Below are 14,844 nucleotides of genomic sequence, written 5' to 3' on the forward strand. Positions count from 1 at the left end.
AATCTTGATATAAGACAGGCATGTCTTTTATCACTGTCAATTGACCTAAAATGTGATCATAAATTATTAATGTGATCTATTTCGTTTTTCTTATGGATATTTCGTCTAGTATTAGAAGTTTAAGATACTGATCACCCAATTATTCAATAATATATCCAATCTTTAAGCCCACAGATATTCGATATTTATTATCATAGGGTTTGACAAGGCCGCGTCAAGTCAAATGACGTCATCAAAGGACACTACACTTGTCAGTAAAATATTGTCTTTGATTCCAACCTTGTAAAAATAATATATGTTTTTCAAGCAATATGAATGACAAATTGATTGGATAAGCATTCTTTGTTATGTTAAATATATTTTGATTTTATTTAACAACCTTCTTGAAGTTGTTTTCTTATTAATAAGTGTTTGTATTGAATTTTAATGAATACCATGTAAACCTTGGATACTATTTGCGTAAGAATCGTAAAGCTAGGCCATAATATATTGAGTGTGTTGACTTAAAATAGCTCACAGTATTAAATGAATTGCGTTCCAGAATAACGTGTAATTACATACTAAACAAATTGTTAGTCAATTCCATGCAGAAAAACTTAAACGAATAACTGGTTTTGAGGAACATCATGATAAATAGCTACAGGCAATGCCATAAGAGGATATTTTACTACGAGTTACGATTCCGACCTTGAAAGCTATCCCTTGGTACGACAACCCCTCTGAGCGTAGTGCACCGTAAAGTGTCTTTATAGCCTGCGACTTGGAGACGATGCGACTTAGACACTTTAAGTATCGCTTTCATACGTACGACTAAGGTTTAATTATTGTTTAATAATTGGATGCGGTTCTCCGGGTGATAGATAACACTGCTAACTGCTATGTCTAGGTGTGTATTTTAATGCTAAATGGTGTGTTGTGTTCTGTGAGTTTAAAATGACTGTATACGAACAGGATTATTGTCTAAAATTATTTTTAAATTAAGAACGTCGATTATATGAATTGGGGAGTATGAAAATAGATTGTTCTTATTTTCAAATTTTAAATATTCGTTTTTAAAGATTCACAGGTTGTTTTTATATCATAGCGATAATTATTTTTGCATAATCAAACTTATATGTTGAACTTATGTACAATCATATAATTGCAATTAATTTACGTAATTTTGTTATGCTACAAATCAATATTCTCTCAAAAAAATTTAATACAAAATTAAATGGCTTATATGCCGGTCTCACAAGTACTATTGACAGCAAACCATAGAGAATAGATAAGAATGTGTCGTGACATTGACATTTAGTTAGAAAAATAGTTTCAGAATTAGGTAATCAGCAGACAGCGTCACGTGCAAGCGTGCGTGACTCTAGAACACATTATTTTACATTTTATAACTAAGACATGTCTTGTTTCAGTCGTAAATCTAACTTTCCTAACCGGTTAGGTAAGGCATAGACAAGGATTCATGTTTTTATAGTAGCAGTTGAAAATTAGATCGTTATTTTATCCTTTTTTTTCTTCAATATACGTGTTCCTATTTTTATTCGTTTGCACTTTATTATACGTCTTTTAAATTTCGAATGTGGAATAACCTGTTTATTTTGCAAAAATCAAGTTTAACGTTTGTCATTTAAATTCTATAAATATAAATTGAATGACAGGTGTTTTATAAAAACGTAAACGGTTGATAGAACTGGTTTCGTTAGCGTGTTCCTACCAATAGACAACTGCACATCACTGGTTAAGTTTTGGCATTGACAGCAGCTTTATGTCAAACGAGTTAGGTTACTTCGCTTTATTTCGAACGACTATTTAACGTGGTTGACTATACGATATCATTTAAAGAAATGTGTGCTGCATTTATTAAAGTAGGTTTTAATTACAGTAAACGAGGGTCGTAGTTATATGCTCAACGTAATTTTGAGCTGATTCACCTAATTAAACACAATTTGTCCTATTATCAGTTAGTACAAGGCACTGATTTTTAAAAGAACACACTTAATTCTAATTCTAAATTCAAATATCCTTCATGACACCTAACCACCACACTTCATAACCAAAACAAACAACAGACAAACGTGAAACAGATAACCTTTAATTACAGCGTCCCATAGTCACCATAAAATCGTGTGATATAAACGCAGGGTACAGACGGGTGTGTGCGTGCAGACGCGGGATGCGATCGATACGCCCGTCTGCTGCCCCGCACAGCCCGCACTGCGGCCTGACCTTGTCGCTGCACTGGCTTTGCGTAAACTGCAGTCGTGGTACCTATGCACGATACTGGGAAGTTTGGGTGTAGTTGGCAACATTGATTAAAAAAGAGGTTTTGAATTTGGAATGACTGAGTTTAGTTTGAATAGGATGTATAGGTAAGTTACAGCCGTATGGTTATAAAAAAAAAACAATTGGTGTTCCATTTGCGTTTAAAAAAATATATATTTTTAAATAGAAAATAATTTCGTTATTGTTTTTTATTTGGTGTCGTTAGTTCACTTAAAGCATAGGCTTTTGAAGTGTTTTTTTTCTTTTGATAAAATAAATATTAGTCGTATTAAATATTTATTTGGAAAGAAAAACTTGTAGTTTATTACCATTAAACTCACTACGTATAAACATCAAGAAAGCTTAAATGTTAACGATATATTTTTGGCAATAAGAAACATAAATAATAATTGTACTTTCTCAGAAATCGTGTATTACAAGCTGTAGATATTTTTATTCGGCACTTACGACTTATTCGGTTTGACCAGAAGTGAAATCATAATTCCTTATTCTGAGAATGTGTGATTTATTTTTCTGCGCGGAAAAATATTGAAGATACATGTTTGGATTTGGACCAATGCCACGAAAAATATATGAAAATGTATGGAGTCCCGGTCCGATTAGCGAATTTGTAATAGCATAATTGTGTAATAATTCCGTTCTGGTACATTTTGAATTTCTCTTCTTTAGAAATGTATTTTTTTTATTTAGCTTTTAAAATATTGTAAGTATTAGATTCATTCTTCTGTGGTTTCGCTTATGTACCTGTCTACGAAATCTAGCTCCTACATATTTTTATACCAAGGTCATTTAAAAACCCTTGACACTGACCTTCTTACATAAAATCACGAGAAGGTCAAAAAACATAAATATTGGAACATAAATTACAATATATTTACATTTACTAGTGATGTGTATTCTTCATACAGCTGTTTAAATGTCAGAGCGGTGTAAACAAACATATACGCATAAATTATACACTCATAGGCACACATAGACAGCATGTGTGTGTAAAAGGTAGTGCTTACAACTTGCTGCTAACGTTCACGATTCGTCAAGCTCATCATAGAAACTTATAGAGACATTATATTCACTTACGATACATTTACTAACTAATAAAAATGTTTGGGAAGACGATTATTGTGTCTGTACACCGATATACTTCTCTGATTTGCAGAATCGTTGAAGTAACCCTAAGTAGTTTAAGATTTCTCGATTAAGGCATGTTTATATTGTTTATTGGGTTGTTTTACTACAAAAGAAATATGGTTGCTTATCATATCAAGAGGAGAACTACCTGAACACATTAAATTTAGTCAGGATTTTCTTTTTTATGGAGCACAACGACATAATTTCAAGCTTTCCTTCAAGGAGTGTAACTTACTGTGTTTTATTCCTCAAAGCTAAGTTTCCAAGTAAAAATATTGATTCATATTTTTGGCGGTACTGAAAAGAGGTTACATAGCTATAGAAAAGTAAAGCTATGAAAACGTTAACGAGTCTATATAATAGCAATATAAGGTGTAGGAACCATAAACCAGCTTTTATTTACAACTTTCGTTGGCGGCACACTTAGTACCATCGCAGTGCCATCGGACGCTATGACGTTAATTGCCGTTGCCATGGGAAACCGCACAAATTATACACAGGTGAAAATCATGGGGTTCGCAATGGGTAGGCGAGTCTGTGGGTGGTGACTGACTTGGTTTTGGGATTTAATTGTAGCCCCCGTATGCTTTGTTTGAACGTGATATGGTGGGTGAGAGGGAACCCAAGATTAGAGAATTTTATTTATTCAATTTTGGCGGCAATTTATCTGTAAGTAGTAGTAGTATTTTGTATAACATATCGTACCTAGAGATGGTGTCTTTTTCAACCGACTTCAAAAATAAGGTTCTTAATTTTTCTGTATTTTTTTTGGTTGTTACCTCCTTTTGTTGATTCTTTTTCCATTTAACGTGAAATATCTGTCTTTTGGTCCCACAAAAATTTCATCAAGTTAGGGTCAGTAGTTTTTATCTATTTGAAGTCGGTTGTATGATATATTGTAATTTCACAAACACGATTACATTTCTGAAAATGGTTTAACTTTACCAAATGTAATAATTAATTTTGTGCTTAGGTAAAAAGTAGTCTACTACCCAAGCTCATTCAGTTACCACCATCCAAACATCAAAATCCGGTACCTACTCAAGCGCATATAGTTAAAATACTTTATTTTCGCTACACTTTAGATTTCACTATTCGCTATAACGATTTTTAAAAATGGTGTAAAACAATGCGTTTGTCTTGTTACTCGTGAAGTAGTAAAACAATGGTTGGTCTCGCGTCGTCGCCTGCGATTATGCGACCTTGATAATCGACGTTTCCGTCGCGTGACTCATGTCGCGCGATTTTTTTGTAGTGAAATTGATGATTCTGGTACTCTTGGTACTAGGCTACGAGACTAGCTGGCTCCCATCACTGCCTCTACCACTACATCACTCGAAGTAAGACTGATCTTTTAGAGGAGGCGAGATAGCTTACTACAAAGTGTAGAGAGACTTCTCGCTTTCAAGGCTGAAAGAGTTTTACTAAAGAAAATGGTAGGCCCCCCGTTTTGCGCGATTGTACTTGTATTTTCTCTTTCTTCTCTGGTGGGTATCGATTGACGTGTTCCACTTTTCTACGTGATAGTACTTTTTTTCACTAGCAGGCAGGTATCTAAACTTTGATTAGTTTAAATCATCGCTGTCTTGGTAAAGAGTTAGTAAATACATAGCAAAAATAATCTAGTTTTTTTTATTCAATTTGGACTCTGGTTAGGTCCGAAACTAGTCGGTTTATCCTTATAAAAATACATGAATAAATAAAATAAATTGGCTTCATAATTGCAATTAAATTCAGATGCAATATCTAAACAAAGAACTGAGTCTAATCTACAAAAAATGTTTCTAATTACAGTATTGAATGTAAATCTTAATGACATCTATTTAATCCTATTAACACCATCGCAAAAAGATGTTTTGTCTCATAATGAGCCCATTCAATCTCATCCAGGCAGCATTTTTAATTAACTTAACATTCATTGAAACAAGTCGATAATGAATCACATTTCCATTCGCAGACATCATGTTTATTTTAAAAGTGAAATCTTATTAAAACATTTTCCTCACAACTTAGACTAAAAGGAGGTTTCTAGAAGTTTCTGAAAACTATTTGTTCAATGTTCAATTAACCGCTTCGTAACCAGCGATCTATCTATCTACATATATATGGGGAAATGGTTTGTAGAGCTATAGGAGACATAGGACGGACTCACGGATATTAATAATGATGATATTTGTGGTTAAACGTATGGAGCTTTTCAAGGTCACAAAGGTATTTTTTTACAAGTAAATGAAATAGTATACACGGAGCTATAGTATGTAATTTAGCCGTCATGCTAAATGAACATGTGCCTAAAGATTTTTTACATGATTTCTTGTCAAGTTATTTATTCTTAGCAAGTTGGAAGTTAAATAAATTTTAAGTGATTAAAAGTAACGTGTTAAAAATATTGTGTATTCGATTATAATTCACGAGAATAATGGTATTAAGACTATTAAGAGTAATAGATACAAAAGTGAGTAGGTTCAAGGTTGGTACTATATACTGATTTACTCTCCGTACTGAAGATTGCAGTGTACAAATCAGTTAAGAAATATTTAACGATGTCCCTATTCTTTAAGCTTAGTTTGAAAACCCATTGTGAATATTGCTTCACGCAAAATACCATAGTTTATTATCATTAGGCAAGTTTCGTAGTAATTGTGAATATCTAAATAAAAACACGTACCTTATTATTAGTTAAAGTTAAAATGACGAAGATATTGTAATTTCATTGTCCTAAGTATTTTCGTTGTAAGTTATTTGAATTGTTATAACTTACGTCTATTGGAGAATATATTTGAATGTAATCGTAAAATTGTTATTGAGAAATAATGTGCGTATGTTTTGACGCGTACTCTTTTCATGTTTAATTTTATGTATTGTGAAAATGTTTGAAGTCACTCAAATTATTTGTGCGTAATAAAGTAAAATGCTTCGATTTGACTCGTTATAAGATATTTAAGATCTGGAATAAGCTACTTGGCTTCTACTTAGCAGGTGGGAGACTAGGTGTTGAAACACAAATTCGGAGTGGCGAATGTCCAGCGGTGGGCCACGATAGGTTGAATCGATTGATTAAAATTCTGAAACCGCCAACCTTAATTCCGCCAATCCTCTATATGGAAAGCTTAACCCAGCAATAGAGCATTTATAGACTGGCATTACTTATAACAATATTAAATATATCATAGTTATATTAAAAGCAATAAATTTATAATTGATATTAGCACTTAAAATTCTTGTTCAATGGTCAGAGCTGGTCAATAGATCAGAGTTGCTGCGGTTTATTGCTCTTGTGTAAAGGTAACTAAACATTTTGAAATCTGTCAATAAATTCTGCGACTGCAGGACACACGGTTGCCTCATAGTTTGTGAATAACTATCACCTTTAAATTATACACTGGTTATGTTATATTAAGGTGTGAATATTTGGTATTTTTATGGTGGTTGCCGGCGAAATCCAGCTTTGAGAATAACGTTTCTTTATAAGAGAATGAATTACTCTCATACACACTTTGAATTATATCCTTTAATAGTTAAAAGTTATGTATTGCATGAGAAGTCTTTGTTTTATTTTTAGAGAATCCTCAGTCCTTAAAGAACATGGTTATTGTCGCACATAGAGGCAGAAAATCAAAATTGTCAGGATCCTACAAGTTTTAAAATGAAGTCGTTCGCAAAACGCATAAGAAGTACTATATTACAAAAAATACTTGCAACCAGCCAAGATTGTGCTACTCAATTTAATCCGTCAACTTACATGCCAAGTCTAGACTTATATCAGGCTATAAACTTGGTCCTTTTATTAAGTTACTATGGAATGAAATGTCTGCCGCTGCCAAGCTAAATTGCTGGCATGTCACTTTGAAAGTTTATTTTTTTATTAGAGTATGGCGTTGGAGCGGCCTGGGCAAGACAGCATGATGGATATCGATGGTTGCAGATAGGAGCTATTACTTACTGCATTTAAAGTTGTTTCTTATTGCCGACGAATGACGTTGCAGGCCAGTGACTGATTTGTTCAAGAAGGTTTTATTGAGATTGTTTTTTGTAGAGCTTTTAAATGTAAGCTGAAGTGGAGTATGTGTAGACGCCTTTGTCCATGAAATAATAGGTGTATACCTAATTTTCGGACTATTTGGAAAAAAATACTTTCCATTACATTTTGTTGTTATTTGTATTCGCAAATCTCCTTAACATACGCAAACCTACATGAAAAAGCTAGTAAATTACGGGAAAAATATTGAGATAAAAGCAAACTAACTCCCCAAACCAAAACGATAACAAAACTTTATCCATCGAAACGTTTACAACTAAAATACTACTGCACTAGCCGAGTACAGTCTATCCCTCATGTGAACGACCTAACTGACCATAAACATTTGAATATACGTAAAACTTCCGCGTCGGGGTGTACGTATTTATTAAATTCCACCAACTATGTGGGGGAGCTCCCTACAATCTTATGAATACTTCGCATTTTCAAATGTCACTCTTTTTCTATTTTTTTTTGCTCCCGAGTGGATAACAAGAAAGGAACAATGATATTGAAATAATAAAACTGTCACTGAGAACTTATCCGATGATATTGTTCGGATGATTTGAAGCGTAATTGTATTAATATCCTGTCCTGAGATTGAGATACTGATACAATTGTGCCATTGAGTAAAAAAATTAAAATTACTAACAATCTCGTATTCGATGCCAGCTAAAAAATTGATTGGTCCGTATGTGGCACATACCTACCCCAAAATTTTCCCCAATACGGGAGTATTTCTTCTATTCTCATAACTTTTTTTGGCGATAAAAACAAAATACAGTTATCGTTTTATCATTTAACATTATTAATTCAAAACGATTTCCCCTTCTTATTGACGTAAGTAGTTCCATTGCATAACTGAATATCATCACTTCATTTTGCAGTCGTGATAGTCGACGCGAGATAAATCTTAGCTGTCATCAATAAAACAGAGCAACGGTTATAAAGCTATTTAGTTTACTGCACTATTATACAACTATTATTAAGGAGCAGTTTAAAGGGATATAGACGGTGTTACTGTGAATTGATTGAAGGAAACATTCATTTATATCGTAAAGTTTTAGAAGGTAAGTTTGGATTTCTTAATTCTTGTTTGCTGTTTTGTTGCATTGTTTTGATAAATGATAATCTGATTTTATTACACACAGCTGCTTTACAATACACAAAATAAGTGACTTTGCGCTCTTAAAGCAGCTGTGTGTAGTTATATCGTCATTATGATCCTTATATACTTATAAGTTACTTGTTATTAGTAAATAACAACGATTTAGATTTTTTTTTAATAGTATTATCCAAAATCGTGAGCTATCGCTATAATCTCGTAATTTGTGAATTATGCAAAAATGTTATCGAAAAGTAATAAAAATAATAATGTATTCTAATTAATCTGCGTTTTATTGCGTTTACCAATTTTATTAATTCTAAGTCTGTCTTTGCCTAATTTTCTAAGAAGTTAATATGTAGAATAATAATAAAATATCGTGACAAAATCCAAATTGCAATTTGAAAGTAAGCGACGACTGGCAATTCATGATCATTGTATTATAAAATACTAAATACCAGCCTATTACTATCCCACTGCTGGGCACAGGCTTCATCACATACAGGGAGATATTGAGCTAACCCTCTAGGTAAAATTCCAATTCATATTATATTGGTTCGTCATATTGAATTAACTTCAACAGTTCCATACATAGCATTAAACGATCAACAATTTAAATGTAAGTATTAATAGAAATCGCTTCTCGAAGTGCAGTTATTTTGTTTGCTTTGCATTTGTAGTTAAAATTGGATTACAGGCGGTTTTACGCTAGCGCTGGCATTGCGGTAAATTGCAAAACTTATTTATAGCGTTGTAATCAAAATGATAACGTTGCTATTGTTTTGTATTGGTTATAACAAAGGAACGGGCCTGTACCATGAGATCTTGAATTTTTAAAACAGTGTGGCGTTGAGTAAGCGGGATGCCACTACACGTGGTGCATCGCCCTATCTTACTGCCACAATGATCGAAGTATAGCTTCAAGAGTTTATGAAGATTCTTTATCATTTTTGATTGTCGGAAAAGCGGATATTATTTGTAATTAAATACAATTACACCAATGAAAAAATACCATAGACTGGACTCCTACCTGTGACTCCTGGCTATACACGGAAAAAAATAAAACCTTATACAAGATACAAAACTTACTGAAGTCCCGTCACAGGCGTGTTTTGTTTTGTATTAATAAACATTGTCAATGTACTTAATTCATACATATATACAAGATACGCACGAAAAAACCTTCCTTGTAGTCGACTATATATTTTTATAAATTGAATGTATAAGTAAGTAAAAGCCTGTTTAGTGAGTATCGAAGGTATCAATACAAACAAACCAAGTTAGTCTCATAGGAAATAAACTCGAAGCAAACAAGAATGTTGGTACCAATCTATTCAATTTAATCACTATAGTTTCAGTCAACCATTTACACAATACGTGTACACAGGAGAATACTATACAAGATGAAGTTTCTGTATCTGTTTGTATTCACACATGCACACATCATAAACATGATAGAACAATGAAACGCGAAAGTTTATAATATACAGTATGGTTATATGTTACTCTTTCACGCAAAAACCACTGAACGGATTTGGACAAAATTAGGTACACGAATAGTTCTGTTTATTAGCTGAATTAACACAGGATAGTTTTTACGTTTAATCCAGATTTTATGTTACCGTGGGATCATTATCAATTTGTAGCAGGCAGCGCCGCTGGCAATAGCTAGTATTTCATACTTACATATTTGTAACATTTAAATTTAGTATTAATGTAAGTACATATATTGATGTTAAGATGGTAACGGTATCCTGTTATTTTCCCGTATTTTATTTTTACCTTACTTATATTATGATTCACGTGTCTGTGCTAGTAAGATAGGCAAATTCATAAATATAAATTATACGGGTTGTCCATATTAAAATTTGCAAGTCAAGTACAATAAGTCGTAAAGGCTTAACGTACTGCAGTGATTTCGAGCAGCAGTTGTCTAGAACCCCTTTCCCAAATGCAAGAAGTCCATATTGAAATGGATGCCAAAATACAAAGACCAGAAGCCGGTATATAAGAAAGTAGGTTCTATGTACCTGCCATGTTCTTTTTCATGAGTAATTAGAGTGTGCTCAAAATAACACATCAACTTTACACGTATTTGTCTCAAAGTCTACGCTTCGAGCGATCGAAAACCAGTCCAATAAAACAAGCAAACTTTTTCTAATGAATAAATTAAACCGTTCACACGATGCAGAGTAAATCAAGTCCTTCTGCCTTGAACTGGCATTGACATTCAGATCGCAGCGTTCGGATGTAGCGGTGTGTGTCCGGTTGTGACAGACGGACAGGCGAATGTTTTATGTATTTATGCCCTATTAGGGTCAGCGTTGATATTCGTGCGGAAGACGTCAGGTGGGCTGGAGTGGACTCGGCTTGCGTATGGGGACATTTTAATTTAATATTCTGTTATTTTTTATGAAGTTTTCCTTCTAATGTTTATTTAGTTATTACTGATATTATTTATATGGAGCAAAACAAAAGATTGTGACCGATGTTGCAGTGTACCAAATAACCTGACGGGAAAGCGGAATTGTCCGAAAGGGTAACATGAAGGACAAAGGTAAAAACATGGATGGGTTTCAGGTTTCAGTCAGTAAGAGTCTGACACTCCTTTTCGCTCAACTCGTTTTGATGATTTCCGATCCGATAAAAAAGTGTCAATCAGTCTGATTTAATGAAAAATAGAGCAAAGCGACAAATTTTTCATGGCTAGTTACTAACAAATATATTTACACATACAAATAGATAATATACTACACAGGATATTATGATGATTCGTAACGGTGTAGCGCCGATTTATATTCTAGACCAAGTTTAGGACTCATTCTAACATCCGTTTATTAGCCAACATATAATCCTAAGCTGTATTTAATAATAGAGTTTCTTTGCAGAAATAATATCTTCGATTAAGAAGACGATGTACTTAATTCTTGCCCCAATGAATTCTTAAATAGTAACCTATTTAATGGTCTGCTTAATCTGTTTTTTTTTTTTATATTCGGCCTTTTTTGAGATTAAACTTTTCTCTTTTCATATTGTGACAAAATATAACAGCTGTGATATTTGGTCACCAAGCGAGAGGGATCACTACATGGTGTGTTATGTGGCGTCTCTTTTCCACAAATGCAAGTTTTACGCTAAATAGGTGGTGGTAGCACTCTTGTATTAGTTTGTTGACCATCTGCCACTGATAGTAAGACAATTAGAGTGCACCTGTGCTCGTACATTTGAATTTTCTTGGCTAGTCGCTGCATAGATCTTCCGTGACTGGAATTTGAGTACTTACAGATACACCTTCTTGGATATACTTCGGCAAATTTCCTAACTAATATTAACCATTGATTTCTTAAATATACATACCTATAGTTTTCTCAAGATAATAAAATTAGTATAAAAATTGCACCAATGGCTATATAGAAATGGAAAAGTTTAATAAATTACCGTTATAATCATTCATAACAGCGATTTTAACAAGCATTAAAGTACGTTTTGGAAGCAGTAATAAGGCAATATCGCAGTAACGATGACATTAATGTACTATAAATCCAAATGTTTTGTGCTTACAATACCGAAATACGTTGAAACATTATTGTGAAGAAACATAACAGTATTACAGTTCTACTTACACTGGACAACTATTCTAAATGAAAAAGCGTGAAAATAACAGTTATTGCAAATATAATAAATTGATACTAATATATTGTATAGTTTATGAATGAATACACCCACGAAGTTCATTCACTGGTGTGATGGACTTGTGTGCTATTAGGCGCGAGTCCGTTGTTGCATTCGATACGATTCCCTACTTTCACTTTTAGGAATATAATAGTAATAAAATTGTTTTTTGAGCAATATTTTTTTAATCTTAATTTGAGTAAATTTTACCTTGCTGTGTTTAGTGTAGGAATCGGCCTTTAACGAGGCTGATATTGTTGATAGATACCGAATTTTATATTGAGTCTAGCGACTGCCTTAAATGAATTCCGCAATCCATGTCTTTAGGGAGAAGGCTAAAAATTCTTATGGATAAGGTCTTATGTGATAATTTTTCTCACGTCCTGTTTGCTTTGTATTTACCTACGGTTTTTTTAAGCATTTTCCATTTTTATTACTCCAACCTTTCTCGTACCAATCAACTAAAAATATCCGTAATACAATGGGAACGAACAACAGCTGGTACTAAATAAATAGGAGCGATATCTGTCGCCCACTAGTTCTCGTAGATTTATTGCTGACAGCTGATCTAGTTAGAATGAAACTAACGGCCACACTAGTGCCTAATATGTGTTATAATGTGTGTTTGGGATTTCTCAGAAACCTTTTAATTGAATAAATTGTTAAAGGAGAGAAAAGAATTGGATTGGTTGCAGACAAACACTTGAAAAACATTTCGTATCATAATTGCTACGGCGATAATATTATGTTAAAAGGAAGATGCTTTTCTTAAGGAAATTAAAAGTCCAACATAATCTTTTAAATCGTAAAGACTAACAGTTTGTATATGTTACCTAACTATACAAATACAATTTGTCGAACGTAGAATTAAACAAAAGAAGAATCCTAATAAAAAAGAACATGAGCAGAAAAAATATGGTAATGTAATATAATATTATTTAGAATTTTGTCTACACAACACAAAACAAACGCAACATATCTGACACTTTATCTAAGTAATTCTGTTCTGCTTTACTTTGTAATAGATCCACGATGATCTGGTTAACAATAAACTAAGCAGTAACACTAGTAGGTATGTTATTGTATACTTATCTCTTCGCAGAATCCTCGGTATCATTTACATCTGTAACTGGAGATTTTGTACCACTTTGTTCTAACTAAAGGTCAAAAACTTTTCGGTGGGAAAATTATATTATCTAGTTCAGCTACCTGTTTGGTCAACGACGTGTGCGAAGATGACAGGTCGATAAGACGGCCATGTTGGATTTTTTAACTACGAATGCTGGACCCCATTTTATCTTATTTTTTTTTAATTGAGCGATTGTTTGTTTTTTATAAGCCATTTCTTCATGTGCGTTTTTTTTGACAATGTTTTTTCTTTCAATTACATAATATGAAAGAAAATGTCTTAGGATGTGCACATAGCAAGAACAGCATAAAAACTGTAATAAAGTTTATTAAATACCTTTTTGTTGTTAAAATTAAAGATTATAAATACACTTACATATTTACAAAAGTAAGCAATAACATGCACGCAAACATGCAAAAATTGCTCACAGCGCATATCCTGTTGGCGCTAACAAATGCCACGCTGTAACCCGACACCATCATTTGACTCGGTCCACAACCTGTGTGGTTTGACAGCAGTCACAACCAACAACCTGGTAGTCTGGTTACATTCCCACATTTATATCTATTGTTGAGTATATAGGTCATCTTTGGGGTGTGTTTGAATTGATCCGATACGATAAATAAAACATTAAGGTATATGTACGTCGAGGTGGTCGAGTGACGTGAGCACCGGTTTCAAGGTGTCGCTAGCTCTGAGGTCCCGGGTTCGATCCCCGGTCGGGTCAATGTAAAAATTCACATTTTCTACATTGTCTCGGGTCTGGGTGTTTGTGGTACCTTCGTTGTATCTGAATTCCATAACACAAGTGCTTTAGCAACTTACTTTGGGTTCAGAACAATGTATGTGATGTTGTCCGCATATTATATTATATATTATATGTATATGGTAAAGGGGGACAGCATAACAGTATTTTGGGAGCTGGTGTAAGTATGAAAGATTGGGGATGAAACAGATCTTCGATTTTAGCGAAATACTCGGTCTTTTAGTGTCAAGTTTGTCCATTAAAAGTGACTGTTTTAATAAAACGCGAATATAATTTAATGAAAGTCAATTTTTAGATATCCGTTTACACGGTAAAATATTTAATTCATATATTAAATTAACGTGTCAATCGTGAAATTGAACTAATCCGAAACGGCTCGACCGATTCTGTTGGAATTTTGTTTTGTAATATGATAACAGATATTAGAGCTCTATTTTTTTATTCCCTAGAACTTATTTATATGACAAAACAACGGTTGCGGGACAGCCATTTTAGTAAACATTTTAATTTATTTATTTACCGCAAATACAACTATTATTACATTTAATGCCTATGTGTGGGTAGGTCACCGACCTTCTCAATAACAAGCCTTCTTTAACTTAACTGCAGAAGTAGATACGTTTCGGAGCTCTTTTATATGGAGATGAAAGTGCATAGAGCATTATATTTTATGGTGTAAGTAATCACATTGTTAATATTCTCGGAGAAAGTCGCGGACGAAAGCTTTATGATATATGTTAGATGGG

The 14,844-nt window shown here is 33.4% G+C and overlaps 1 protein-coding gene across 1 annotated transcript in view; it reads left to right on the forward strand.

The window, feature by feature from the left end:
- The window catches only part of LOC113502422 (putative uncharacterized protein DDB_G0277255), a 183,257-nt gene that overhangs the window by 17,190 nt on the left and 151,223 nt on the right, over nucleotides 1-14,844 (forward strand). The gene's annotated exons all lie outside the window — the stretch shown is intronic.

Source organism: Trichoplusia ni, chromosome 17 (genome assembly GCF_003590095.1).
Source record: "Trichoplusia ni isolate ovarian cell line Hi5 chromosome 17, tn1, whole genome shotgun sequence".
NCBI lineage: Eukaryota > Metazoa > Arthropoda > Insecta > Lepidoptera > Noctuidae > Trichoplusia > Trichoplusia ni.